This window comes from Papio anubis, chromosome X (genome assembly GCF_008728515.1).
Source record: "Papio anubis isolate 15944 chromosome X, Panubis1.0, whole genome shotgun sequence".
NCBI lineage: Eukaryota > Metazoa > Chordata > Mammalia > Primates > Cercopithecidae > Papio > Papio anubis.
In genome coordinates, this window is record NC_044996.1 from 24213971 (window position 1) to 24240959 (window position 26989).

At 51.9% G+C, this 26989-nt stretch overlaps 1 protein-coding gene across 3 annotated transcripts in view; it reads left to right on the forward strand.

Annotated features, from left to right (window-relative positions):
* The first annotated feature begins 7525 nt into the window (after positions 1-7525).
* ELF4 (E74 like ETS transcription factor 4) overlaps positions 7526-26989 on the forward strand; it is a 45984-nt gene continuing 26520 nt past the window's right edge. Inside the window, exon 1 of one of the 3 annotated variants that reach the window (XM_003918262.5) lies at positions 7526-7790. The gene's annotated coding sequence lies outside the window, so the exon portion shown is untranslated. Of the gene's footprint in view, positions 7791-7885; positions 8087-26989 lie in introns of those variants that run through there. The other 2 variants (XM_009198236.2, XM_003918263.4) reach the window with 2 other exon arrangements.

The following is a 26989-nucleotide window of genomic DNA, read 5'->3' on the forward strand; positions in this document are numbered from 1 at the left end:
TATGCACACACACGCACACCCTGAACACAGTTACACCCTCACTCACATCTGTGAGACCCACACAGACATGCACATAGCCAGGCAAGGCCCAGAGAGCCATGTTGCACACAGACCCGCATGCACACTCACACACCCTCACACACACAAACCAGCAGCAGCCGCCGAGTTGGATGGCTTCCTCAAAAGAGGGCTGGAAAGCTTGTTTGCTGCCAGCAAAGGGGCCTAGACATTCCGTGAAGTGACTCATACTGCACCTTTATACACATTGTTATATTTTTCTGCATTCAACAACAACCACCCTCAACCCCGATGTGGGGGCAGGGTGAGGAAACCGGAGAGTGGCTGCATTTCCACTGGGCCTCTTCTATGCCTCTGTCTAGCAAATGTTTCAGGCCTGTCCTCACTACCCAGTGGATTGTGGCAATCCCAAAGAGCAGAATTGTCTACCTCCTGGTACAAACCTCAGCCCCGGCCTGCCCCTTGGGAGAATGCAGAGTGGATGAAATTGGGGTCTAATGAGTTCCCCTCATAGATGTCTACTCCCCCATCCTACCTCATCCCCAGTCCTGGATACCTGGGGCCAGGCCCCATCGTCCCACTGTGGTGTCCCAGTCTGAGCCCCTCCTGATCTCTCCTCTCCAAGTGCCCTCCCCAACTCTCCTGAATCTGGCCTTACTGCCACCTCCTTGCACACTTCTGGGCAGTGGCATTCACTTTATATAATACATAGAGCCCTGTGCAGTGTGACTGGAGGCCCCTCCCTTCCCCTGGGTCCCTTCTCCATCTGAGGAAGAGATGCCAGCTTGATGGCTACTTGTGTCCCCATCCCCCAGCACACTCAAGGGCCTACAGAAATTCACTTTGTGCTCGCTCTGGCAAAACCTCCCTGTGTTGACAATCTTGGTTCGCCTGCACGGAGCTGTGGGGAGATCAGCCAAGGCCAGGGCCTCCCCAGCTTCACTCTGAGGACACATCAGAGGTCAAAGAGACGACACAGGACAGGCGTTGGGCCAGCAGATATTCATGGCTGAGGGGTTAACTCTGGCACCACTGGACAGTGGCCCCAAACCCCTGGATGTTGTACTGCCTCTGATAGGAGCCCAGGGCAGGTGGGCTCTTTGCCCTGGTCCCAGGGACTTTTGCAAGCTGAGCTTTGGCTCCAAGGTAGAGGTTGGGGATCAGTAGAGTTAGAGACTTCAGGGCGCTTGCCCTCATCTCATTTGCTGACTCTGCCCAAAGCCACTTCATCCTCACTTTTTTTTTTCTTTTCAAATGAACCACACGTTTGAGTCTTTCCATCTCCCCCACCCTCCAAATTTCCCATCATCCCAGAGGGCCCTCCTGAAGAACACGGAATCTGTTTCCCAAACAACAGGCCCACTCTCCAGCTGTCGGGGGTTGGGGGGTAATGCCTCCCAGCAGCCACCACGCTCAGGGTTGATGTGGCGAGCACCTACTCACGGCCAGCAGCGCCTCCTGTGTCGGCATCATCTCCTCCAGGCAGCCAGCCCTCCTGAGCTGCTGTCCAGCTTGACGACAGGTGAAAGCCAGTGATCTTCTGAAGTTTTGTAGGGGCTTTCATGGTGCTGGGAGGAGAAATATATAACTGTTTGTTTTTTCTTTTTTCTTTTCTTTTTTTTTTTTTTTGAGACGGAGTCTCGCTGTGTCGCCCAGGCTGGAGTGCAGTGGCACAATCTCGGCTCACTGCAAGCTCCGCCTCCCGAGTTCACGCCATTCTCCTGCCTCAGTCTCCCGAGTAGCTGGGACTACAGGCGCCCACCACCACGCCTGGCTAATTTTTTGTATTTTTTAGTAGAGATGGGGTTTCACCGTGTTAGCCAGGATGGTCTCGATCTCCTGACCTCGTGATCCGCCCACCTTGGCCTCCCAAAGTGCTGGGATTACAGGCGTGAGCCACCGTGCCTGGCCAATGTATAACTGTTTTAATAACTGTAAACTCAGCAGGGTGAGCTGCAGGGACCGAGTGGCTTTCCCAGAGCCCCAGTCAGGAATGCCTCCCAGCCTCTGAGGGTGGTGCAGATGAAAGTTGTGATCTGGGAAGTGGCTACCAACTCCATCCTCTCATCTGCATGCCTGTGCTTTAACCTGAGTCCACCTCCACCCCCAATATAGGCCAAGGCAACAGACCGTCATTGGTGAAGAAAAGTTGTGGTATAACCAGCCCATGTTGCACACAGATCCACATGCCAAGGAGTTAAGTGAGGGGAAGGAGGGAGAAATCAGCCACCTTGTCTCCAAAGAACCTGGGGTGGCCAGGCGCGGTGGCTCATGCCTGTAATCCCAGTACTTTGGGAGGCCGAGGCGGGTGGGTCACGAGGTCAGGAGTTCAATACCAGCCTGGCCAATACAGTAAAACCCTGTCTCTACTAAAAATACAAAAATTAGCCGAGCATGGTGGCACACACCTGTAGTCCCAGCTACTCGAGAGGCTGAGGCAGAAGAATAGCTTGAACCTGGGAGGCGGAGGTTGCAGTGAGCCAAGATCCTGCCACTGCACTCCAGCCTGGATGACACAGCAAGATTCCATCTCAAAATGATAATAATACAAAAAATTAGCCAGACATGGTGGCAGGCGTCTGTAATCCCAGCTACTCGGGAGGCTGAGGCAGGAGAATCACTTGAGCCTGGGAGGCAGAAGTTGCAGTAAGCTGAGATTGCACCATTGCATTCCAGCCTGGGCAACAAGAGCAAAACTCTGTCTAAAAAAAAAAAAAAAAAAAAAAAAAAAAAGGACCTGGGGTGATTTGCAGGAAAACATGGGCTATCAGGCACTGCTTGAAGAAAGGAATTCTGTTTTGCAGCTATTCGACAAGCTTTTTAGAACAAACACTGCTTATGCTGACCAGACACAACCTTGACTTGGAGATCTCTGCGTGCCACTTGGATACCCATGGCCTTGTCACGTAAACGCAACAGAGGCAAACCTGGGGTTATTGAATGCAACAGAAGAATGAGTACTGGCTTTATAGGAAGGATTATAGGGGGCTTCTCAGATTTATAGGTGGGAGGCTTCCTTTTACACCATAACCTCTCTCCCAGCTTTTGAATACACTCCTCGTTCCAAAATTCTGATCGATAGGCAACTTTCCTTTTCCTTCCTTTCCTTCTCTTTCTTTCTTTCTTCTTTCTCTCTTTCTCTCTTTCACAGTTTCTCTCTGTCACCCAGGCTGGAGTGCAGTGGCATGATCTCGGCTCACTACAACTTCTGCCTCCCGGGTTCAAGTGATTCTCCTGCCTCAGCCTCCAGAGTAGCTGGGATTACAGGCACCCACCACCATGCCCAGCTAATTTTTGTATTTTTAGTAGAGGTGAGGTTTCACCATGTTGGTCAGTCTGGTCTTGAACTCCTGACCTCAGGTGATCCACCCGCCTCGGCTTCCCAAAGTGCTGGGATTACAGGCGTGAGCCACTATGCCTGGCCAATAGGCAACTTTTCTAGTATGTGTCTATGGTGGTATGTTCGGGCTCTGGCCACAGAAACTGTGGCGTTGTGGTATTTTGCTCTGGCCACAAGTTTGAATAGAATTTGTTGAGGACAAGGAGTTAAGTGAGCAGAGGGAGGGAGAAATCAGCCACCTCGTCTCCAAAGAACCTGGGGTGATGTGCAGGAAAACATGGCCTATCAGGCACTGCTTGAAAAAATAGATAAAGGCCAGGCATGGCGGCTCATACTTGTAATCCCAACACTTTGGGAGGCCGAGGTGAGAGAATCACTTGAGCCCAGGAGTTCAAGACCAGCCTGGAAAACATGGAAAAACCCTGTCTCTACAAAAAATACAAAAATTAGCCAGGCATAGTGGCATGCATCTGTAGTCCCAGTTACCCCAGAGGCCAAAGAGAGGGAGGATCGCTTGAGCCCAGGAGTTGGAGGCTGCAGCGAGCTATGATCGTACCACTGCACTCCAGCCTGGGCAATACAGCAAGACCTTGCCTCTGGAAAAAAAGAAGAAGGAGACAAAGAGGGTCACTGAAGGCTGTTAAAGTGGAAGGACAAGTTGAGTGTGCAAGTAGGGAGGTGGAACGACATGGGCTGTGGGCAACACAGAGGCCCCTCTGCTCCTTGCAGGACTCAAGTTTTGAGACCACCCAGTCAGGGTTGGAGACTGGGGGAAGCAGGGCTGGAAGGAGAAAGGCTCAGAGTGCTCCGCTCATGGTGCAGGCTGGGCATCCATGGGCAACTCGAGAAGGGGAATTCCTGCCAAGTCAGGGAATGAGCCATTGGTAGAAACAGCGTGGCTGTCGTCAGGAGAGTGGTGATCTCAGCCTGGCTGGCCCCATCTGGCTGGGGCTCACCCAGCAGGTAAGTGGAAGAGCGGCGAGCCGTGTGGGAAAGGAGAAGGGCAGCCAGGAAGGTCATTCAGGTGGCCCACGGCTCCCCAAAGCGAGGTCAGCCTTTTTCATCAAGGGGGGTGGGGCTTGCTTTGGCTGCAATGCGCAGATCATGGGGCTGTGGTTAGTTCTGAGAGGCTGGGGAAGGTGGGAACTTATGGGATTCCCACAAGCCGTGGGCTGCAGGGCGCTGGCAGGCGTTAGGGCCAGTCACCATGAGCTGGTTGGCAGTACCGACCTGTCTTCCTGCCCTTCCCAAAAGGAAAACCTCTCCTTGCGTGCTGCCTTGAGGCTTCAGCCTTGGTTCAAACTACATTCACTCACCGGAGGGATCCACCATTAGTCCTGAGCAACTTCAGCCCTGGCCCTGTCATACTTTCTCCTGAGAGCTGGGTTGAGAAAGGGAAATGAAGATGAACATGACGACTAAGAGAGCTAACATTTATTGAAGACTTACTAGGCACCAGACACCGCCATAGACATTTTAATCTCATTCAGTCCTTGCCACAGCCTTGGGAGGTAGGTTCGTATTGTCTCCAATTTAAAAATAAGAAAAGCGAGGCTGGGGGCAGGGAAGTGAGGATGGTTAATGCGTACAAAAATATAGTTAGAATGAGTAAGATCTAGTACTTGATAGCACTACAGGGTGCCTGCAGTCAACAATAATTTATTGTACATTTAAAAATAACTAAGGCCAGGCGCAGTGGCTCACGCCTGTAATCCCAGCACCTTGGGAAGCCAAGGCGGAAGCATCACCCAAGGTCGGGAGTTCGAGACCAGCCTGACCATCATGGAGAAACCCCGTCTCTACTAAAAATACAAAAATTAGCCGGGTGTGGTGGCGCATGCCTGTAGTCCCAGCTACTCGGGAGGCTGAGGCAGGAGAATCACTTGAACCTGGGAGGCAGAGGCTGCAGTGAGCGGAGATTGCACCATTGCACTCCAGCCTGGGCAAAAAAAAAAAAAAAAAAATCAACTAAACTAAAAGAGTATAACTGGATTGTATGTAACACAAAGAAAGGAGAAATGCTTGAGGTGATGGATACCCCATTTACCCTGATGTGATTATTACACATTGCATGCTTGTATCAAAACATCTCATGTAACCCATAAATACATAAACCTACAATGTACCCATAAAAATAAAAAACAAAAATAAAAAAATAATTTATTTTATTTATTTATTGTTTTGAAATGGAGTCTTGCTGTGTCATCCAGGTTAGAGTGCAGTGGTGCAATCTTAGCTCACTGCGACCTCTGCCTCCCATGTTCAAGTGACTCTCCTGCCTCAGCCTCCTGAGTAGCTGAGACTACAGGCACGCACCAACACACAGGCGAATTCTTGTATTTTTAGTAAAGATGGGGTTTCACCATGTTGGCCAGGCTGGTCTTGAACTCCTGACCTCAAGTGATCCACCCACCTCGGCATCCCAAAGTGCTGGGATTACAGGCATGAGTCACCGCGCCCAGCCTAGTTTTGCTTTGTTTTGTTTTTAAAGAAGAAAAGTGAGGCTCAGAGAGTTTAAGTGACTTGCCCAAAGTCACACAGCTGGTAAATAGTGAGCTGAAATAGGAACCCAGGTCTGTCTGAGGTTACAGACCACTGAACTCTTAGCAAAATGGGAAAGTGTGTGTGTGCGCGCGCGTGTGCAGACGTGTGTGTCCATTCGTGAGTTTCAAAGTCAAGGTAAAGAGGGTTTAGGGACATCTGGAACCTACCCCAAATTTGAGAGGGCACCCTAGTGGATGAGAGGCCAGCAGAGAACTGTGTGTCTCCAGGATCTGGAATCCCCTGGGAAAAGCATGCCCGCTTGTAAAAGACAAAGTGCTTGTTTTGGGGACTTGATTCCGAGTACCCAGGAGGTCTCATGGGCCGGCGCCCCAGTCCAGCCACAGGATCTTTCCCTGGGAACTTGTAATCTGCAGCTGCCTTTGTGGCCATCATCCACCACCATTCCTGTCCCCCAGTCCTGAGCCTGGGATTATCCTTTCCCAAGGCAGGAGAAGCAGGCCGATGCTGGAGGCTGAGCAGGTCCTTCAACCTGAAGCCCTTTAGAAGGCCCACATCCCCTGGGGCCCCTTTAGTCTTGCTGCTTTCTGCCAAGGCTTAGGTCTGGCTGCCCCCCACCCCCAATAAGGCCACGTGGAACTATACAGAGTAACAATTCCCAGCGGACTCTCTCCAGAGCCTCCTGTCCGCAGATCCATGTAGCGGGCGGTATTGATGTCGAGGCAGGTCAGAGAGGGCAAAGGGGAGATAGAAGGGGAGCGTGCGTGAGTGGCTTTCAAGTGGGCGCGTGGAGTAGAGCAGCCTGGCTTTGGACAGGGGAAGAAAGGTACGGATGGGCTTTCTTCCAGCACCCGAGCTCTGGCTGTCTTTGCACTTGCTGGGCCAGCCCCTCTGCCCCTAGCCCTTCCCCTGACTCATATCTTCCCTGCGTCCCCCACCCCAACTCCCCGCAGGAGTCCTAGACTCGACTTCCCTACGAAGTCGCCGAAACTCTCCAGTCACCCCAGGTGTTCCGCCCCGGATTCTGCGGAGTCGGGCATATCGTTGCAAAATTGTATCCTCTGGGCATCTCGCGGCCTCACCCGCCGCACGGCCCGCCCTCCCTCTGGGGCCCGCACACCCCAGGAGCTCAATAATGTGGAGCGCAGGGCTTGGCCCAAAGGCGTCAAGCAAGTCTCCACTTGCACCGGCCGAGGGGGCTGGACGAAACCTTCCTGAGTCCGCGGGGAAGGGATTTCTCTGCGGGGCGTTGTGTGGGGGCTTCGCACCGGGAAGGGTGCCGAACGAGCAGAGAGCCCCGGGGCCCGCTGGCAAGAAGCAGAGTAGGGGGTGCCCGCCCGGGCCGCGGGGCACGACGCGGGCTCTGCGGGCGCCCTGCCTCGTGGTCCCCCGGGCGCGAGCGAGCCGCGAGGGGAAGGAGAGGCCGCGCGGGCCCCTGGCACGGCTCCCCCTGCCGTGCTGGCGACCGCGGCGGGCGGGCCGGGGCGGAGGGGCGCTGTTTCCACCGAGATGCCTCGTCCCTCCCTCGTTCCCTCCCCCACCCCGCCCGCCCGCGGTCCCTCCCGTCGGTCCCTCCCTCCGGCTCTTCCCTCCCTCCCGCCCTGCCTCCTTCGCGCCCGCCCCAGCCGCCGCCTGCGGGGACGTGTGTGTCTCTAGTGCAATTTCCCCTTTCGCTCGCTCGTTTCGGTGCAGGTCTGCGCCGGCTCGCGCCCCCTCCCCGGGTGCCCCTGCCGCCCCCTGTCTTGGCCAGGCCCTCCCCGGCGTCCGCCCCGCTACCCGCGCGCTCCACCCCGCCCCCCGCCCCGTTTTATCAGGGGCGCCGCCGTCTCACCTGGTATTTGCATCTCTCCCTCCAACTTGCCATTGGCGGCGCGACGTGTGGGAGAGCCCTGCGCCTCGCCCGCCGGGACCAGCCTGCCCCGGCGCCGAGGTGAGTCACGGGCGCGGGGTGGCGGGGGCAGGCGGGCGGGGAGGAAGGGCGGGCGGGGAGGGAGGGCGGGGGACGGCGGCCCCGGCGGCCGCGGGGACTGACCGGGCGCCGCGCTCAACTTCCACTTCTCCTTTCGCCGGCGCCGAGCTCCCGGCGCCACTCGCCCGGCCTCCGAGGGGAGAGGACGGGCTGGCGGGGCTGGGGACCCGCGTCTCGGCCCCCAGAGCGGGGAGGGGACCACGGAGACAGACCCCGGCCCGGCGACCAAGCTGGGCCCGTGAGCCACTCGGCCTCAGGTACGTCGATGGCGCCGGTTCTTCGAGCCTTCGGGGACCTGGAAAAGTTTGCCTGAGGGCGGAATCGAGAGCGCTGGGGCCCCGGCGTGGGGCTGGGGGCCCGGGGAAGGGCGGGAGAGTCGCGGCGTGTCGCGAGCCGCCCTGGCGTCGCCCCGCCGCGCGTGTGCTGGAGAACCCGGGCTCTCGATCCCGGGATGGAAATGGAATGGATTCCCCGAGTCGGGGAGTCGGGGTAGGGGCCCCTGTTTTCCCTCGCCCCCAGCAGCTCGGGTTCCGTGACGGGGCCGATCGTGACAGCGGGGCCCCCAGAAGCTGGGCGCCCGAGGGCAGAGGAGGTGGGGCGGACTGTGGCGGAGCTGCTAGATTGATCCGACTGCCCCCGGGGCTTCTGGGGCCAGGGCTTTAGGGTCACACGCTTACACGCGCACGCAGACCTATGACTTGGAGAACTGGATCGCCAAAATAGAGACCTCTTGGCAGGGGCCGGAGTTTCCGTGTGAGCCAGCCGCCAGCCTTCCCGCTCCCGCGTTCCCGCTCTCCCCGGCTCTCCCGCCTCCCCGTTCCCTCCCGGGCCGCCGCCTAGGGGACTCAGCAGCCGCACCGCGCGGGGTCCCCTCACGCCAGCGCCTTGCTTTGGAGGCTTGAGGGACTGCTGAGGCGGTGACCACTTTATGAATTCCTGGTTCGTCCACCGCACCCTAACCCTAACGCCTTTTTCTCACCACCGTATGCCTGGACATCACCTTCCTGACCAGAGTCACCTCCTGAACCCTTGGCACCTCGGCTCAGTGAGGTCCTCCTGGGCCGCCCCCGCCCCCCACCATACCCCAGCTGAGGGATTTGATGGCCATTTGATTCCTGCCCCTCATCCCTCGGCCTGTGATAGAGAGGCCTGTCTGGTCCTGCAGCCTCTCCGGGTTAATATTTGACAGTTCATTGTGGCTAATTATTTTAATTAGCTCTTAAAGTGGGAAGGAACAGTTAACCTTGGACTTCTCGATTTTGGCCTAGTGGGGCCTCAAATGGGAGGAGTGCTGGGGAGGTGGGGAGGTAGGAGCGGAAGTGAGGTCACCACCCCAGGGCCTGAACCACCACTGCTCAACCCCAACAGCTGGTGGGCACGCCCATTGGGGACTCACCCCCTGCGAGCTGACCCCTGGCCCGAGTGCCAGGTTGGAGGTGGGTGAAGGGAACAGTTCTAGCTCTTCCCTTTGTGGAGACTTTGGCACTGAAAATGCCCGGGGAACACGTATGCCCGGCAAGAATGCCAGTCCTTCCTTGCAGTTAGTTACACTGGGTTTTCCTGGTTATAAAGTGCTTTCTTGACCATTAATTCAGACTCAGTGCATCCAGTACAGGAGCAGCTTAGGGGGAGCTCTTTGGAGTTCAGTGAAGATTATCAGGGAGGACTTCCTATCCCAGCCAGCCGGTGTGAGGAAGAGGCTACCTTGCATGTGGTTGTTTCTGGGGCTGGATTCAGAGCCTGGGATCTCTTGTTGGGGGCTGGTGGGGGGGGGGAACCATGAAGCAGGCTCCATACTACCACCCTCACCCAGCCTCTTGCTGTGAGCCGAAGGAGTGGCTTGTTTGCAACTATGTCTGGCATTCCTCCCTCTGCTGCACTGTTTGCTCGGTGGTTGCTCAGGAACTGGCGCCCACCCCTGGACAACCTAGGGGCCCAAAATCCACTCTCCCTCACCTAGTGCTAAGTGGTGACACAGTGGCTTCTGTCTTCTCTGGCGTATACTGGGATCTAAAAAGGAGGGTGCTGTGGTCTGTCTCTAGGGGCCTGATGGATAGCATGTCCAAAATGCCCCTCATCCTGCAAAAATCAGGCCCTGTGTCACAGAGACCCAGCTAGACACAGGCTGAGGAATTTGCTTTCCTGGGAAACCTCTGCTCTTCTGCTCTTAAGCTTGGCCTTCATCCTTTCAATATCCCCTACCCCCGCAATTTTCTCATCTTACATCCAGTTTTTGTTTATGTTTAGTATTTTCTTTTTTCTTTTTTTTAATTCAGGGTCTCACTTTGTCACCCAGGCTGGAGTGCAGTGGCATAGTCACAGCTCACTGTAATCTTGAACTCCTTAACTGCAGTTCTTTTTTTTTTTTTTTTTTGATGGAGTTTCTCGCTCTTGTTGCCCAGGCTGGAGTGCAATGACATGATCTCGGCCCGCCGCAACCTCCACCTCCCGGGTTCAAGCGATTCTCCTGCCTCAGCCTCCCAAGTAGCTGGGATTACAGGCATGTGCCACCATGCCCGGCTAATTTTGTATTTTTAGTAGAGACGGGGTTTCTCCATGTTGGTCAGGCTGGTCTCAAACTCCTGACCTCAGGTGATCCACCTGCCTCCGCCTCCCAAAGTGCTGGATTACAGGCGTGAGCCACCGAGCCCAGCTACCTCCAGTTCTTAAAGCCTGACTGTCTAGGTTGAAATCCCAGCGTTGTTATTTACTAGCTATGTTATCCCAGTCAATTGTATGCCCCAATTTCCTTATCTGTCACATGAGACCTACCTTATAACACTTTGGTGAGGATCAAATACATGAATGAATACATATAAGATGCTTATTAGAATAGCACATGGCACACAGTAAGTGCTAGCTGCCCTTACGATATTGCCTAATGCAGCGCCTAAAACTCAGATTCAATTCGGCAAACACTCGCTCAGAGCCAGTCCTAGTACCAGGCCCCAACGAAGTGGCAGTGAGGAAAACATGGACGTGAGGAAGACACCACCTGCCTTCCGGGATTGCGTGTACCTTTTCGTGTGGGCTGGAGTCGGAGCAGGGGTATGGGAGGGGGCCAGGGAGAGAGGATACATCGTCTATATAAATAATTGTAATCGGAAGCCGGGATCAAATCCCTGAGCCAGTGTGGGGGATCAAGCACCCTAGACTTGGGGGCTTCCCTTTGCCTGAAGACCTTGGCCAGATTCTGGTCTCGATGCACCCCCCACCCTCCACACACACAGAGTCTTGCCTAGGATTTGGGTGAATTCGAGGGAAAGGGACACTGGCTTCTCTTCTTTTCTTTTCTTTTTTTTTTTTTTGAGATGGAGTCTCGCTCTGTCGCCCAGACTGGAGTGCAGTGGCGCGATCTCGGCTCACTGTAACCTCTGCCTCCCAGGCCCAAGCAATTCTCCCTGCCTTAGCCTTCTGAGTAGCTAGGATTACAGGTGCCCACAACCTTCCCCAGCTAATTTTTGTATATTTTAGTAGAGATGGGGTTTCACCATGTTGACCAGGCTGGTCTTGAACTCCCGACCTCAGGTGATCCGCCCGCTTTGGCCTCCCAAAGTGCTGGGATTACAGGTGTGAACCATCGTGCCTGGCTAGGACACTGGTTTCTGCATGAGCTACAGATGGCAATCTTGCAGGATGTCATTTGTTGGGTTCCAGGGCAGGATGGCATTTCTTAGGGACACCACCATACATCCCTATAGCCCCCTACAGTGGAAGGGCTCATGTTTGCCACGCCCCCTGTCTCCCCAGGATCCCCCACTGAGCTGGGAAAGGCCCTGGGCAGCCTTCTGTCCTCAGGGTAGGGCCTGACCCCAACCCGGGCTTGGCATCTCTCCTGGATTTCTAAGCTGCAAAGAGGTTTCTGGCTTCTCTTCCAATTTATTCTCTTTGTGGTTCTCAGACTGAAAACTACTTCTGCAGGGGAGAAAGGAAACTCCTGCAAGGTACCTACAATCCCATAGGTGCTTTCCTAGGGTCAGGGGCTTTTCTCATCAACACCAACCTGCCTGCAAATCTCTGGCTGCTGAGCCTCGTGTGTCCTGTAATAGCAGCCTCACTGCTAATGCCCTGTAGCTCGGGCCCCAGTGCTGGTTGCCAAGAAACTGCTGGTCGGGGTGCTTATGAGGGTTCTGACCTCATAGGGACTGCTGAGTTTCAATTCAACAGACATTTATTAACACCTACTGTGTGCCCAACCGATGCTAGGTGCCGTGGGGGAGTTGAGAGGAGGAGGCGCTGGGGAAGAGATGACTAAGACAGTGAAACAATCAGAGGCGAGGACAAGCAGCCGGGCCAGTGGCTGGTCAGGTGCTAATTGTGCTTGTTGGAGCAGAGGCCAGCGCAGCCGGGACTGGAGGTCAGCAGCAGCTGGAGGAGGGAGGGAAGGCTTTGTGAGGGATGCGGGCCTAGGCTAGACCTTGAAGGGGGGTGGGGGGAAGCAAGGGGGAGATTTGGCTCAGCAGAAAAGGAAGAAAAGACGCCTTTCTCTCTATTCCCTGGCCACGAACTGACCTTCGAAGCCTGGATGATTGTTTGGCAAGTGCGTGTCACATAAAAGACCAGGTCAGCGAGTGTGGGTGGCTCGGTGCAAACCCCTGTCTCCACTCCGGGAGATACAAACTGGCTGGCCAGCCTGCCACCCAAGCTGAGGGGATTTCATTTGAAACCCCTCCCTCACCAGACACACACACACACACACACACACACACACACACACAGGCTCCTGGGGAGGGGGAGAGACGGCAGGGGAGACGTAGAGCACTTAAATGACAGGAAAACTGACATGCCACACGTGCTCATGGCAGTTGCAGGCTGGCTGGATCCCACCTTTCCCTAGGGTTTTGGGATTTCTCTGGAAGCCCAGAGCTTCAGGTGGAGGAGAGAGATTTTCATAATTGTTCCCCACTCCACCATCTGGGAAATGAAGAATGTAGAGTTTCGTGTGTTTCTGCCCAGACCACTAAACACTAGCCATATATTGCTTCCACTGATTCTGTGTCTCCTAAGGCTGGACATGGAGGAAGCTTGACCGTTGTTGGGTTTAATTGGATAAAAAACTCCCAGACATCCCCCTGCCACATGCACACACTCATCATTTTCCCTCTCTCACTGCCCTGCCCCCTCCCCAGCACATTTCAGCACCAAAGGGACATACCAGAGGGCCCTGACTTCTTGGTTGGGAAATCATGCCCTAAGGTGAGTTTCTCAGCAAAGAGACCCCAGCCTGCTTCCAGGGTAAGGAGGAGGGTCAGAGAGCAGGGAAGGGTGTTTTATGCAGGAAGGTCTGCAAGGGAAAGTGCCAGAACATTTCTCAGAGAGGCTAACAAGAAGCAAGCTAAGTAGTTTGTCTAGGCTGAGCAAGCTTTTCCTTGAGTTGCCACCTTCTTTTTTTTATTTTTTTATTTTGAGACAGAATCTCACTCTGTCGCCCAGGCTGGAGTGCAGTGGCGTGATCTCGGCTTACTGCAACCTCCACCTCCCAGGTTCAAGCAGTTCTCCTGCCTCAGCCTCCCAAGTAGCTGGGATTACAGGCGCCCACCACCATGCCCAGCTAATTTTTTTTTTTTTTGGTATTTTTTGTTTTTGTTTTTGTTTTTGTTTTTTTTGAGACGGAGTCTCGCTCTGTCGCCCAGGCTGGAGTGCAGTGGCGCAATCTCCACTCACTGCAAGCTCCACCTCCCGGGTTCACGCCATTCTCCTGCCTCAGCCTCCCGTGTAGCTGGGACTACAGGCGCCCGCCACCGCGCCCGGCTAATTTTTGTAATTTTAGTAGAGACGGGGTTTCACCGTGTTAGTCAGGATGGTCTCGATCTCCTGACCTCGTGATCCGCCCATCTCGGCCTCCCAAAGTGCTGGGATTACAGGCGTGAGCCACCGCGCCCGGCCTCTTTTTTTGGTATTTTTTAGTAGAGACGGGATTTCACCATGTTGGCCAGCCTGGTCTCGAGCACCTGACCTCAGGTGATTCACTGTCTTGGCCTCCCAAAGTGCTGGGATTACAGGCATGAGCCACCGCGCCCAACCAAGTTGCCACCTTCTTGATGGGTTATTTTCTTGGCCCAGTGTGGGCACTTCCTGCCTCTCAGAACACCTGACTCTCCTGAAGCTTCCTTTCCTCTTCCAGTGTGACCCAATATCCTTCCCAATACACGTTATTGTCTAGAGGAGGAAGAGCACAGGCTCTCTACATTTATATGCCAAACTTACTGGCTGTGTGACTGTTTGCGATTGAGCTAGTTACTTAACCACTCTGGGAGTCAGCACCCACCTCACAGGGTTGGAGTGAAGCTTAAATGAGACGATGCATATAAAGCACTCAGCAGAGTGCCTGGCATGTAGTACCCACCCAGTAAGTGTTCACTGCTGTTATTATTATTCCTGTAACAGTTATTATTATTGTCACCATTTCCCCTTCACACACCCTTGAGTTCGCCAGCCTCTAGGGACCAACCACTTCTTTGGCAATGCTGGCAGGGCATGCCACACCCATTTCTGAAACTAAGAGGGAGATTTTCCAGGTTTTTCTGCTTTTTGTTAACTCGGCCATTGCACAGGATGGGAGGAGGATGTAATAGAAGGGGTGTGTGTGTGTGTGTGTGTGCGTGTTTGTAATATACTGAAAGGCAGGCAGTGCTGTAGTGAGCAAAACTCAAATCGTTAATATTTGTATTAACATGGCCTTCTTTAGTCCTTCACCATTTTCATTTTGAGCATCATTCATTGCAGAAATAAGAGTAAGTTAGTTTCTTTGAGAGAAGGCCTAATGTTGTACTCCTGGGAACTGTTTAGCAATCATCAGATTGTTGTTATTACCCTACTGAGTGTAAAATTCTGGGAGCCAACTGGCTGACTACCACTCACTCTCACCCTTCACTAGAATAGATGATGGGTCCATTCTGGGCCAATGCCCAGAGGCCTTGAGTTGAGGCTGGGGCACTGCCTTTGCCCAGAAGAGCTCCCAGGGGACTAGGGGCCATTCCCCTTCCAGAGGCCTCCCAGAGAGTAACTTGGAGGTTCCATTTGCTATTGACTGGATTGTGTTTGCTTGAGGAGCCTGTGACCACCCGCAGGGACAGGCAGCCTAGGATAAACTGGACCACCCCTGAGTAAAGCACTCCACTCCAGTCCCTTGGTCCCCACCCCTCAGTTAGAACTGCTAGACTTTGGGGGATGGGATGGTGGCAATTATTCTTAACCTCCCGAAATTCCTGATGACCCGATAACAAGGAGGTACTTAGACATAGAATGAGGAGCTAATCTTTTTCCTATAATGCCCCCTGAGGATAACAGAGGCTATTTCAGCTCCGCTAATTCTGTGAGCATCTATGCACAGAAAACACCTGTCTCATTAGGTGACCACTTCTAATTAGCCATTCTAATAGGTGTGCAGTGGTATCTCATTGTGATTTTAATTTGTATTTCTCTGATGACTGATGATGTTGAACATCTTTTCATATAGTTGCTGTCCTTATGTCTTCTTTGTTGAGGTATCTGTTCAAATCTTTTGCCCATTTTTAAACTGAATTGTTTGTTGTCTTGTAGTTGAGTTGTGAGAGTTCTTTATATTTTTTGGATACAAGACTTGCATCAGATACATGCTTTGCAAATACTTTCTCATAGTCTGTGGCTTCTTTTAATCCCCTTCTCAGTGTCTTTTGACTTCAGCAAACATTTTTAATTTTGATGAAAGTGCAACTTTTCAATTTTTCTTTTTATGGATCATAGTTTTGGTGCTGTAGCTAAGAACTCTTCCCCTAGCCTTAGTTCACAAATATTTGGTCTCATATTTTCTCTTACAGATTTTATAATATTAGTCTTTACATTTTAGTCTATGATCTGCTGAGTTAATTTTTCTGTTTTCTCCCTCCCTCCTTCCTTCCCTCCCTCCCTCCCTCCTCTTCCTTCCTTCCTTCCTTCCTTCCTTTCTTTCCTCTTCTTTCTTTCTTTCTTTCTTTCTTTCTTTCTTTCTTTCTTTCTTTCTTTCTTTCTTTCTTTCTTTCTTTCTTTCTTTCTTTCTTTCTTCCTTTCTTCCTTTCTTCCTTTCTTTCTCTCTCTTTCTTTCTTTCTTTCTTTCTTTCTTTCTTTCTTTCTTTCTTTCTTTCCTTCTCTTTCTTTCTTTCTCTCTCTCTCTCTCTTTTGCTTTCTTCTTTCTTTCTTTATCTTGGTCTTGCTCTGTTGCCCAGGCTGGAGTGCAGTGATGTGATTATGGTTCATTACAGCCTTGACTTCCTGGGCTCAAGTGATCCTACCACCTTAGCCTTCCAAGTAGCTGGGACCACAGGAGTGTGCCACTATGCCCGGCTAATTTAAATTTTTTTTTTTGTAGATGTAGGTTCTCACTATGTAGCCCAGGCTGATCTTGAACTCCTGGCCTCAAGCTATCCTCCCAACTCGGTCTCCCAAAGTGCTAGGATTACAGGTGTGAGCCACTGCACCCAGCCTTTTTTTTCTTTATGCATATGAATATCTAATTATTCTAGCACTATTTGTTGAAAAAGCTATCATCAGTCTACTACCATTGTCTATATGTTGGCCCATTTCTGCACTCTGTATTCAATTCCATTGATTGGTCTACTTGTTTCTCTTTACATTAATGCCAACGGTTTTGATTACTGTAGCTTTATAATCATTCTTGAAATCAGGTAGTATTAGCCTTTCAACTTTGCTCTTTTTTGAAGTTGTTTTTGGCTAGTTTAAGTCTTTTGCGATTTCATATGATTTTTAGGGTTGACTTGTCCATAACATTTTCTTTTAATATTTGCATTTATCCCACTTGCGGTAATTTTTGTTGTAACAAATATGTTTGGTGTTTTATTTTATTTTATTTTATTTTGAGATTGAGTCCCACTCTGTCACCCATGCTGGAGTGCCAGTGGTGCGATCTCAGTTCACTGCAACCGCTGTCTCCTGGGTTCAAGCAATTCTCCTGCCTCAGCCTCCCAAGTAGCTGGGATTGCAGGCATGTACCACCACACCCAGATACATTTTTTAAAAAAATATATTTTTAGTAGAGACGGGGTTTCACCATGTTGGCCAGGCTGGTCTCAAACTCCTGACCTCAAATGATCCACCCGCCTTGGCCTCCCAAAGTGCTGGGATTACCGACATGAGTCACTCTGCCCAGTCTGGCATTGTTTTTGTTTGTTTGTTTGTTTTTTGACATGGAGTTTCACTCTTGTTGCCCAGGCTGGAGTGCAATGGCGCAATCTTGGCTCACTGCAACCTCCGCCTCCCAGGTTCAAGCAATTTTCCTGCCTCAGCCTCCCGAGTACCTGGGATTACAGGCATGTGCCACCACACCCGGCTAATTCTATATTTTTAGTAGAGACGGGATTTCTCCATGTTGGTCAGGCTGGTCTGGAACTCCCCACCTCAGGTGATCCACCCGCCTCGGCCTCCCAAAGTGCTAGGATTACAGGTGTGAGCTACCGAGCCCGGCTTGTTTTTTATATCTTATTTTATAATCATGTTTGTCTCTTATGTTACCATTATTTTAGATGATGCTTATCTTTTAATTGATATTCTTAGCCTAAAAAGTTTCTTAACTTTATTATGCATTTGTAAAATAGGACTACTTATTTGTTATTTGCTCTTCATTTATTACCAATTTTTGGTGAATAAATCCATGACTATCTGCCTCATACATCATTTTATAGATGCCAATCATATTCTTGTTCAGCCTCGTCTGTCCAGAAAACAAAAGGCTTCTTTAAATAAAATGTTTTCCTCATGTTCTCTTGAATCACTTTACTTCTCAGACCTGATCCAGAATGAAGTCTTTCCTGAGGGTTCAGTGATCAACCAGTAACCCCAGGGTGGAAACACTGTGGTTCTGTACAAAGAGAGAATGCTTTGGTGATGACCTGATCATCAACTGCCTTCTCAGTGCCACTTGGAATAAATGACTCTAGCTAATAAATCTTGCCCCTAACAGAGGCCTGGAGCAAGAGAGTAAAAGTAACATTAGAGCCTTGGAGTCATTTGCCCAACTCTACAGCTACCTTACCCCTAGTCTGTAGCCCGAAGATCTATCAGGACCTGTGGTCTCATTTCTAGGGATCTCACTCTTGTTGAGAATTTACGTGGACTTCATTAATGAATACCCACACCTGTATTAGTCAGAAGATGAAATGGGCTTTGATCCCATGGATTTTACTACCTGTTGGGGAAACAAGAGATACCCATGAAATAATTAAAGGGCAATTCAAGACCCTGTGGGATTAATAAATCTTGTGGTAGAATTTAAGGGTCATGGGGGTTCAGAGAAGGGGGTTCCATGGGTGCAGACCATAATTATGAGGGTATAACCAGCTCTGTAGGTTGGGGGACGTGATTGGGACCTTGCTGGATAGGCACTATTTGATTAGCCAAAAAGGAGCAAGCAAAGGCATGGCAGGCCTGAGAAACTCCGTGAATGAGCCTGGAATGTTCCCTCAGGGGACCATGAGGAGACCACTGGGCTTCAAGCCCAGGCTTAAGTTGGGAAATCATGGGAAACAAGCCAGAGTAGGTAGGGTGGGGTCAGACTGTGAAGGACCTTTGGAAACTAACTGAGCAGATGAGTTTGGACCATAAGGCTCTGCCGAGTCCGGCTGGTGTGGTCACAGCCATCGATGTCAATGTGTGTCCTGGAGTAGGAGTTGGCGCCAGCTCAGAAGCTGAGGGAGGAGCTAGGCAGAGGCTGGGCCAAGACTGGAACTTGATCTTCCTCACTCCCAGTCAAGTGGGCTTTCTGCCGCACCAGGCCTAGTTTTTAGCTTTCCAAAGGATTTTCACATTCACTCCATATAGCTTCCTAACAGAACCCACAGGTATGGGGTATAGATGGTGAAGACCAGCTCACTCCATGGCTACTGGGATGACGGGAGGTAGAACCACCGAGAAACACCCTATTGCTCACCTGCTGGTTGGCCCCACCAGGTGACCACTTGCCCTGGAGCCCCTTCTCAGGCTCAAACATGTTAGTTCCAGATGGTCTCCTTAAATGAAAATGTTTTAAGAGCCAGGCGGTGGCTCATGACTGTAATCCTAGCACTCTGGGAGGCCAAGGCTGGTGGATCACTTGAGGCCAGGAGTTAGAGGCCAGCCTGGCCAACATGGCAAAACCCCGTCTCTAGTAAAAACACAAAATTAGCAGGGCATGGTGATGCGCGCCTGTAATCCCAGATACTTGGGAGACTGAGACATAAGAATCGCCTGAACCTGGGAGGTGGAGGTTGCAGTGAGCCCAGATAGTACTGCTGCACTCCAGCCTGGGCAACAGAGTGAGACTCTGTCTATATATATATATATATGAGAGAGATGACACTTAACACAATATCAGCTATTAACACATTAACACTAAATGGTTTATGATTTTTTTCTGAGTGGTAGACAAACTTGTTCTAGGGAAGATGAGATGGTGGCCTGAAAGCTTTTTGTTTTTTTGGTTTGTTTGTTTTTTGAGACGGAGTATCGCTTTTGTCACCCAGGCTAGAGTGCAGTGGCGTGATCTCGGCTCACTGCAACCTCCACCTCCTGGGTTCAAGCAATTCTCTCACCTTAGCCTCCCGAGTAGCTGGGATTACAGGCTCCCGCCACCACACCCAGATAATTTTTGTATTTTTAGTAGAGACAGCATTTCGCAATGTTAGCCAGGCTGGTCTCGAACTCCTTACTTCAGGCGATCCACCCGCTTTGGCCTCCCAAAATGTTGGGATTACAGGCTGGGATTACAGGCGTGAGCCCCTGCACCCGGCTGGCCTGAAAGTTTTGATAGAGGGAAGAAATGTGGAGCCCCGATGGCCACTATGGTCAGTAAGCCTGCGTGGAGCTCTGGATAGCATGAAATCTCTAGGGAGGGAGGCCCGAGGCTGCGAGAGCCCTGTGACGTGGCATGCCTGTGGTTACATAGCCCATTAATGGCAAAATTGACTTAGCAGAGTTTTTCCAAACTTTCCTACCCAAGTGCTCCCAAACTACTGAAAACTGTATTCTAGAAACCTAGAAGGACATAGTCTTTTAAAATTTCTTGGAAGTATGACTTTTGATCTTAAATGTGAATGTTGCAATCTACTGCCTCGAGTACATTTTAAGTGATTTATCAGTGAACAAAATGGAGGCCCCTGGAAAATGAGCCCGATCCGGACTGTGGCTTTGACGCCTAGTCTGGGGCTTGGTCAGCTTTGGCATGCAGGCCCTGTCTCTGTAGGACCTGCCTACAGGTGGGTCAGAGGTTGAACTTTCAGAAATTTAGCCTCAAGTGCTGTAAGGGAAATCTGTCACCCTCAGCATCTTCATTTGCTTGTGGTCTCCATCCCTGTCTCCCTTTGTGAGTCAAACACATTCGATGGAAAAATCTAGGCCCTTCTGTCCTGGGAGATAATGTTTTTGGCTCGCTCAGTGGTTAGCTCTGGCCTCATCCTAGCCTTTGGGTGGGTGCACAGATCCCAGGATGGGTTGGACTCAGACAGCTTGGGACCCATGAGGCTCAGAAGCCTGGGTGTGGATTGGCCAAGATTGTGCCCAAGGACTTGCCAGCCTCATCTCCTCCATCACAGCCAGCCTGCAGCCCCTCATTCAGCCTTACCTTTAGCTTAGAGTGTTTACAGTGCTCTCCAGTAAGAAACAAATATATCTGCCTGGACTCGCAGTACCTTCCAGCCTAGAGCTACCCTCCATCATCTCTGGGTGGCTAAAGACAGAAGAGCTGTGGAGACACTCCAGGTCAAAGTTAGCTTCCTTAGCAGCACCAGCGTCTCATTCCTGTCTCCATAGCCTGCAGATAGAGAAGGTACAATTTAAAAAGAACGCATGCCCTCTCCAGCTTGAGCAAGCTGCATAAAGCACTATGAATATTCAGGTTTAGCTCTGGCAGGCAGGGCCCCAGGCACTGCGGGCCTGTGCCAGGCAGCAATCCTTCGTCCACACCCCCTGCCTGCCTGTGGCTCAGGGGGGCTCCGGGCTGCGGGAGCCTGTAGTGACGAAAGAGCAGGTAGGGCCCTGGGCAGGCTGTCTGGGCCAGGCAGGGCGGGGGCAGCCGGCTGGGTGAGGCCCAGATCCCCCAGGCTGATAAGGCAGCCTGTAAACACCCTGCAAGGGGAGGGGGCAGAGGGTAGGCGACTAGATGGCAGGAGAGGGGGGAAACCGGAGCCCAGGCCTAGCTGCAGGAAGTGGGGCTCGATGTGGAAACATCCTGTCCAGCGGGGGCTAGGCTGGTGGCCATCAAGGATCACTCCCTCCACCACGAAGGCAAGCTCAGTGCAAGGTGGGGCTGCTGGCCTGGGCGCCAGGCCAAGAACCTGGTTCCTGACATCTCCAAAGGACACGATCAATGGGTCTCTATTATGGGTTGTTCTACCACCTAGCACTGCTGAGGCGAAATCAGAACTGAGCTGCCCCTCATGGAGACAGTCAGCAGGATTGTCTGAGAGAATTTGACTCTCAGGGGGAAATCTTCACCATCACTATCAGTGAGGAGCATCGATTCGAACACTTAATTGTGTCAAAGGCCTCCTGCAGCAACCAAAGGAGAGCCACAAATCTGACACTCCATTCTATTCCTCCTGCCTTATAGTGCTCTACTTTTTTTTTCTCTTTTTCTTTTTTTTTTGAGATGGAGTCTCAAACACTGTCACCCAGGCTGGAGGCAGTGGCATGATCTCGGCTTACTGGCGGTAACCTTTTCGCCTCCCCGGGTTCAAGATTCTCCTGCCTCAGCCTCCCAAGTAGTTGGGATTACAGGCATGCCCACCATGCCCAGCTAATTTTGCATTTTAAAGACAGGGTTTCTCCATGTTGGTCAGGCTGGTCTCTTCGAATCCCGACCAGGTGATCTGCCCACCTCAGCCTCCCAAAGTGCTGGGATTAGAGGTGTGAGCCACCTGACCTGGCTTTTTTATAGAGACGAGCCATCATGTTGTCCAGGCTTGTCTCAAACCCCTGGCGTCAAGCCGTCCTCCCACCTCAGCCTCCCAAAGTGCTAGGATTACAGGCGCAAGCCACCATACCTGGCCCCTTGCAGTACTGAACCTCAGAGGTTCAGAACTGGCCGAGCTTAGCAACACATTACCAAACTCGCCCACTTCACTTTACAGATGGGGAAACTGGGATCCAGAGAGGGGCAGGGACTTGGCCACATTAATGGCAGACCTGAAATTAAAGTCCTTGATTGGAAGTGTTTTCCACTGCTTACCCCGAGGAAAGCAGCTTGCATAAGGTTGGACCTGCCATGCATACTCCGTGACCCTGTACTTACCCTTGCTAGGATTATAGGGAGGCCGGGAGGAGGAAACAGCCTTGGAGCCGTCAACCAGAAGACCTTAGCTTATGCGTGGCCTTCAGTGGGCCGCTGCCCCTCTCTGGGCCTCAGTTTAAAAAAAAAAAGACAACTGCTTTATTAGATATAGTTCAAATACCATAAAATTCACCCTCTTAAAGCGTACACTTCAGTACTTTTTAATCTATTCACAGAGTTGTACATCCATCACCAGAATCCATTTTAGAACATTTTCGTCACCCCCAGGCAGGGCATGGTGGCTGATGCCTGTCATCTCATTTCTTTGGGAGGCTAAGGCAGGCAGATCACTTGAGGCTAGGAGTTTGAGACCAGCCTGGCCAACATGGTGAAACCCCATCTCTAATAAAAATACAAAAATGAGCCCGGTGTGGTGGCACACACCCGTAGTCTCAGCTACTCGGGGGGCTGAGAATAACTTGAACCCAGGAGGCAGAGGTTACTGTGAGCTGAGATCGCGCTACTGCACTCCAGTCTGGGTGACAGAGTGAGACTCTGTCTCAAACAAAACAAAACAAAACCCAAAACATTTTCATCACCCTCAAAAGAAATCCCATACCCATTAGTATTCACTCCCCATTTTCTCCCAACCCTTGGGCCTCAATTTTGAAGATATTTCCTACAAACATGTTTTGAGGGGGTGGAGCACCCAGCAATATTGTTTAGGCAGATGGGCTACCAAGCTTACTAGGAACTTCAATACAAGGAGACTCTACCACAGAGAATAGGGTGGGCCCCGTGATTAGTCCCCTGGCCCTGGGCCTGGCACCTATGAGGTGTTCAAGGCTGACTTTCCATAAATATTTGAATAAACATGTGAACCAACACCCTAAGATAAGAGCTCAGACTTACATTATGTGTAAGCCAAAAGCAAGTGTATATTTATGGGGCAGGGACCATGCTGTGGCTACTTCAGGTTTGGAGCCAGGAACTCTCTGGAAACAGCAGAGCTTATAGGAAGAGTCGGCCTCCACATCATCAGAGCTGGAAGGCTCCCCCTCCACAATACTCCGTCTCCGCAACTGACCACAAGAGCTCACATGGTCACCATTTTGGTGCAGACTGGGCCAAGGAAGTTAGAATTGACTTACTAGATGGAGCTTGGGTTGACATTGAGTCCTTGAGGGGCATGGGACACAAGCCTGGGAAGCCTCTGTTGAAGCGGCCTCACAGGGGCTCTGAAGCTTGGAAGTGGAGAGCTGTGAGCCAGACTTGAGCTAGGGATCTTAGCAGATGGTTGCTAGCATGGACAGAGGGAAAAGCAGGGACTTCAAGATCAAGGTCACACCGGCCCCAGTTTGAGTTCTGCCTCCATTCTCTGGCAGTGGTGGCCTTGATCATGTTACCTAATCTCTGAGCTTCACTTCTACTGTTTTTCAAATGAAACTGTTAAAACAGAATTATTACCAAAACAGATTTCACTGAAAACAAAGTTCATTTCATGTAGTAGTTGGAAATAAAGCTAGGTTCAAACCCCGGCTGTGCCACTGGCTGGCTCCTTTGCAGGGACGGTGTAGTGTAAGACTAAAAGGAGATACTTTATATCCAGGGCCTGGTGCTACAGCAATCCCACAGCCCGCACCCCAGAACTACACATCCCTGCCACCTTCCCTGCACACCACCCTGTCACCTTGTCAGTTTTACTGTTTGACCCTCCTTTTCCCAAAGCAGGGGGAGCAACTTGAAGTGGTATCAGAGAGCGCAAAAGAAAATCTTGCCCACATTTACGCGAGCACCCACGCCCCTGCGCCCCTCCCCCAGCAGGCCATGCCCGAGGCCACAGTGGCCACACCCACCACCCTGGGCCCACCAGCGGCTCAGGTCACTGCCAACCCCACAAGTACTCGCCCTGAGCTGGCACCAACCTCAAGCGCTTCCACCCCCTCCACCCAAACGCGTGCCACCAGCTTTAAGCCAGGCTTGCAACCAAACCCTGGCCCTGAGTTTGTGCTGCAGATGTAGGGAGGGGCTGGCAGAAGCCCAGGTGCACAACCAGATGTTGTCTCTAAGGTTTCCTTGGTGTTCTCCCTACCAGCTGTGAAGCCGTATTCACTCCAGCTTGCAGGAGTGGACAAGCAGGCACTCCCCTCAGGGGCGGCGGGGTCTTATCTTGAAGGAACTGGTTCCTCTTTGTCCTAGGGGGGACATAGAGTGAGAGGGGACAGGGAAAAGTGGGACCCTGCTCTCTCTCTCTCTCTCTCTCTCTTTTTTTTTTTTTTTTTTTTGAGATAGAGTCTCGCTCTGTCGCCCAGGCTGGAGTGCAGTGGCGTGATCTTGGCTCATTGCAACCTCTGCCTCTGGGTTTCAAGCGATTCTCCTGCCTTAGCCTCCCGAGTAGCTGGGATTACAGACGCCCGCCACCATGCCTGGCTAATTTTTGTTTTTTGTTTTGTTTTGTTTTTTGTTTTTTTGAGACGGAGTCTAGCTCTGTCACCCAGGCTAGAGTGCAGTGGCGTGATCTCAGCTCACTGCAACCTCTGCCTCCTGGGTTCAAGTGATTCTTCTGCCTCAGCCTCCTGAGTAGCTGGGACTACAGGTTTGCACCACCACGCCTGGCTAATTTTTGTATTTTTAGTAGAGATGGAGTTTCACCATATTGACCAGGCTGGTCTCGAACTCCTGACCTCGTGATCCACCCACCTTGGCCTCCCAAAGTCTGGGATTACAGGTGTGAGCCACCACACCCGATCAATTTTTGTATTTTTAGTAGAGATGGGGTGTCTCCATGTTGGCCAGGCTGGTCTTGAACTCCTGACCTCAAGTGATTCACCCACCTCGTCCTCCCAAAGTGTTGGAATTACAGGTGTGAGCCACCGCGCCTGGCCCCTGGTCTCATGCCAGGAGGCCTGGCTGGGCAGGGTTCTTGGCCAAAGATACAAGAATATGGCCTCCGAGCTGAGAGAGTTATCAAGATCACCTTCTCAGCCATTTTTTTTTTTTTTTTTGCAGGCCCATCCAGAACCATCATTTATAGGAATCCCTTTAGCTTCTTGCACAGCTGCTTGAACCTCAGGGAACAATATGACCACGGGGAAGCCAAGGTGATTGTGTCCATTCACCACGAGGACCCCAAACCAGGCAGCAAGGCTTCTAGAGTCAGCATCATGTAGTTCTGGCCTGTCCCCAGGAGGACTGCCAACTGGGCAGAGAGGTCCAAAGCTTCAGGCTGCTTATAGCTGTTCTGACCCATGGCCTTGGGAGGGTCTCACTGAGTGGGTCACCTGCCTGCACAATAACCTCACAGGCACACAGCCCTACGGCTAGGAGCCCCACCTTCCTTGCAACAGCACCTGGGAGGTACTTATGAGTGTAAGTCACCACACCAAGTCATCAGCCACCATGGAATGTGAGAGTTTCCTGCTCCATCACCCAGAAAATGCCTCTACCCTTGACCCACATGTGATATAATACAGTTGACCCTTGAACAACATGGGTTTAAACCACTTTACAGATCACTTTATATGTGGATTTTTTTTTTTTTTTTTGAGACGGGTTTGCTCTGTCACCCAGGCTGGAGTGCAATGGCGCAATCTCGGCTCACTGCAACCTCCGCCTCCCGGGTTCAAACAATTCTCCTGCCTCAGCCTCCCAAGTAACTTTGGGATTATAGGCCGCACTACCACGTTGACCAGGCTGGTCTTGAACTCCTGACCTCAGGTGATCCACCTGCCTTGGCCTCCCAAAGTGCTGGAATTACAGTGGTCCCGTACCTGGCTGTATGTGGATTTTTTTTTTAAATGAAGTATTTAAGATTGAGGGAAACCTGAGTACAGGGAGGGCCACCTTTTTGGATTTGTGGGCTCCATAGGCCAACTGCGGGACTTGGGTGTGCATGGATTTTGGTATTCACAGGTGGTCCTGGAACCAATCCCCAAGTATGCCAGGGGACAATTGTACTTTGCCCTCCATTGTTGCCTGTGTCCATTGGTGCTAGGGACAAGGTCCCTGCAAAATTATGAAGTGACATTGATTTCAGTGTCATCTGCCCCAATGAACTAACCTCTCATCCTCTTGCTTCATTAAACCTGTCTCTCCATTCGAAGCCACCCTGGGCTAGTCCCTCCTGGACATTGACCTCAGCATTTATATTCCAGTTTTTTATCCAATCCTCTAAGATCAGGCTCACTCCATCCCTCAAGGTGACAGCTAGGTAAAGTGATAAAGTCATTTCTACTCATCTGGTAGCAGGAGAGGGTTTGTGGAGAGGGTTTGTGGTAGCAGGAGAGTCCCAATCTCCCTCCCAGGTACTGCATCCGCCTGTACCTGCTCCTAGCCCAAAGTAGTCTGGTAGACCTGCCACTGGGGCGTCCCCTTGTGTAGACAGCTGTCTCCTCGGCCTTCCTGTGAGGGATCCTCCCCACTCACCACGCAGGGCCCTCCCCTCTCTGCACTCCCTGACCTGTGTGAGGCAGGGGCGGGGCTGGGAGGGCTAGCAGGCCCAGAAGGGGAAACTGCTGAAACCTCTGGGACAGGAAGTGGCAGAGAAGGGCTGTTTCCGCTGGCAGAGCAGGGGTGCGGTGAGAGCTGGCCCTATCTCCTACTCCACTGCCTGTCTGCTGTGGGCCCTGGGAGACTGGGGAGAGGTGAGAGTCCTTTCCCTGCCTCCCTCCCAAAAAAGCAGAGGCTTTTAGCCCACCTGACTGGAGGGAGGGGAGGGCTCTTTCAGAGGAGGCCATCTTCATTTTGCAAGGAGAGGAATTCTGAGAGGAGGGCAGAAAGGTCAGCAGAGGGGAAGGGTGGGGCAGGGCAGGTGAGTGTGGAGTGAGGGAGGCCCACGGGGGGGGGGGGGGGGGCAGCGGAAAACCACAGCTGGGCAGAGGACCCTTCTGTAAGCTTTTGTTCTGAGGATCAGGACCGTGCCTGCTAAGAACTGTGGGAGCTGGCA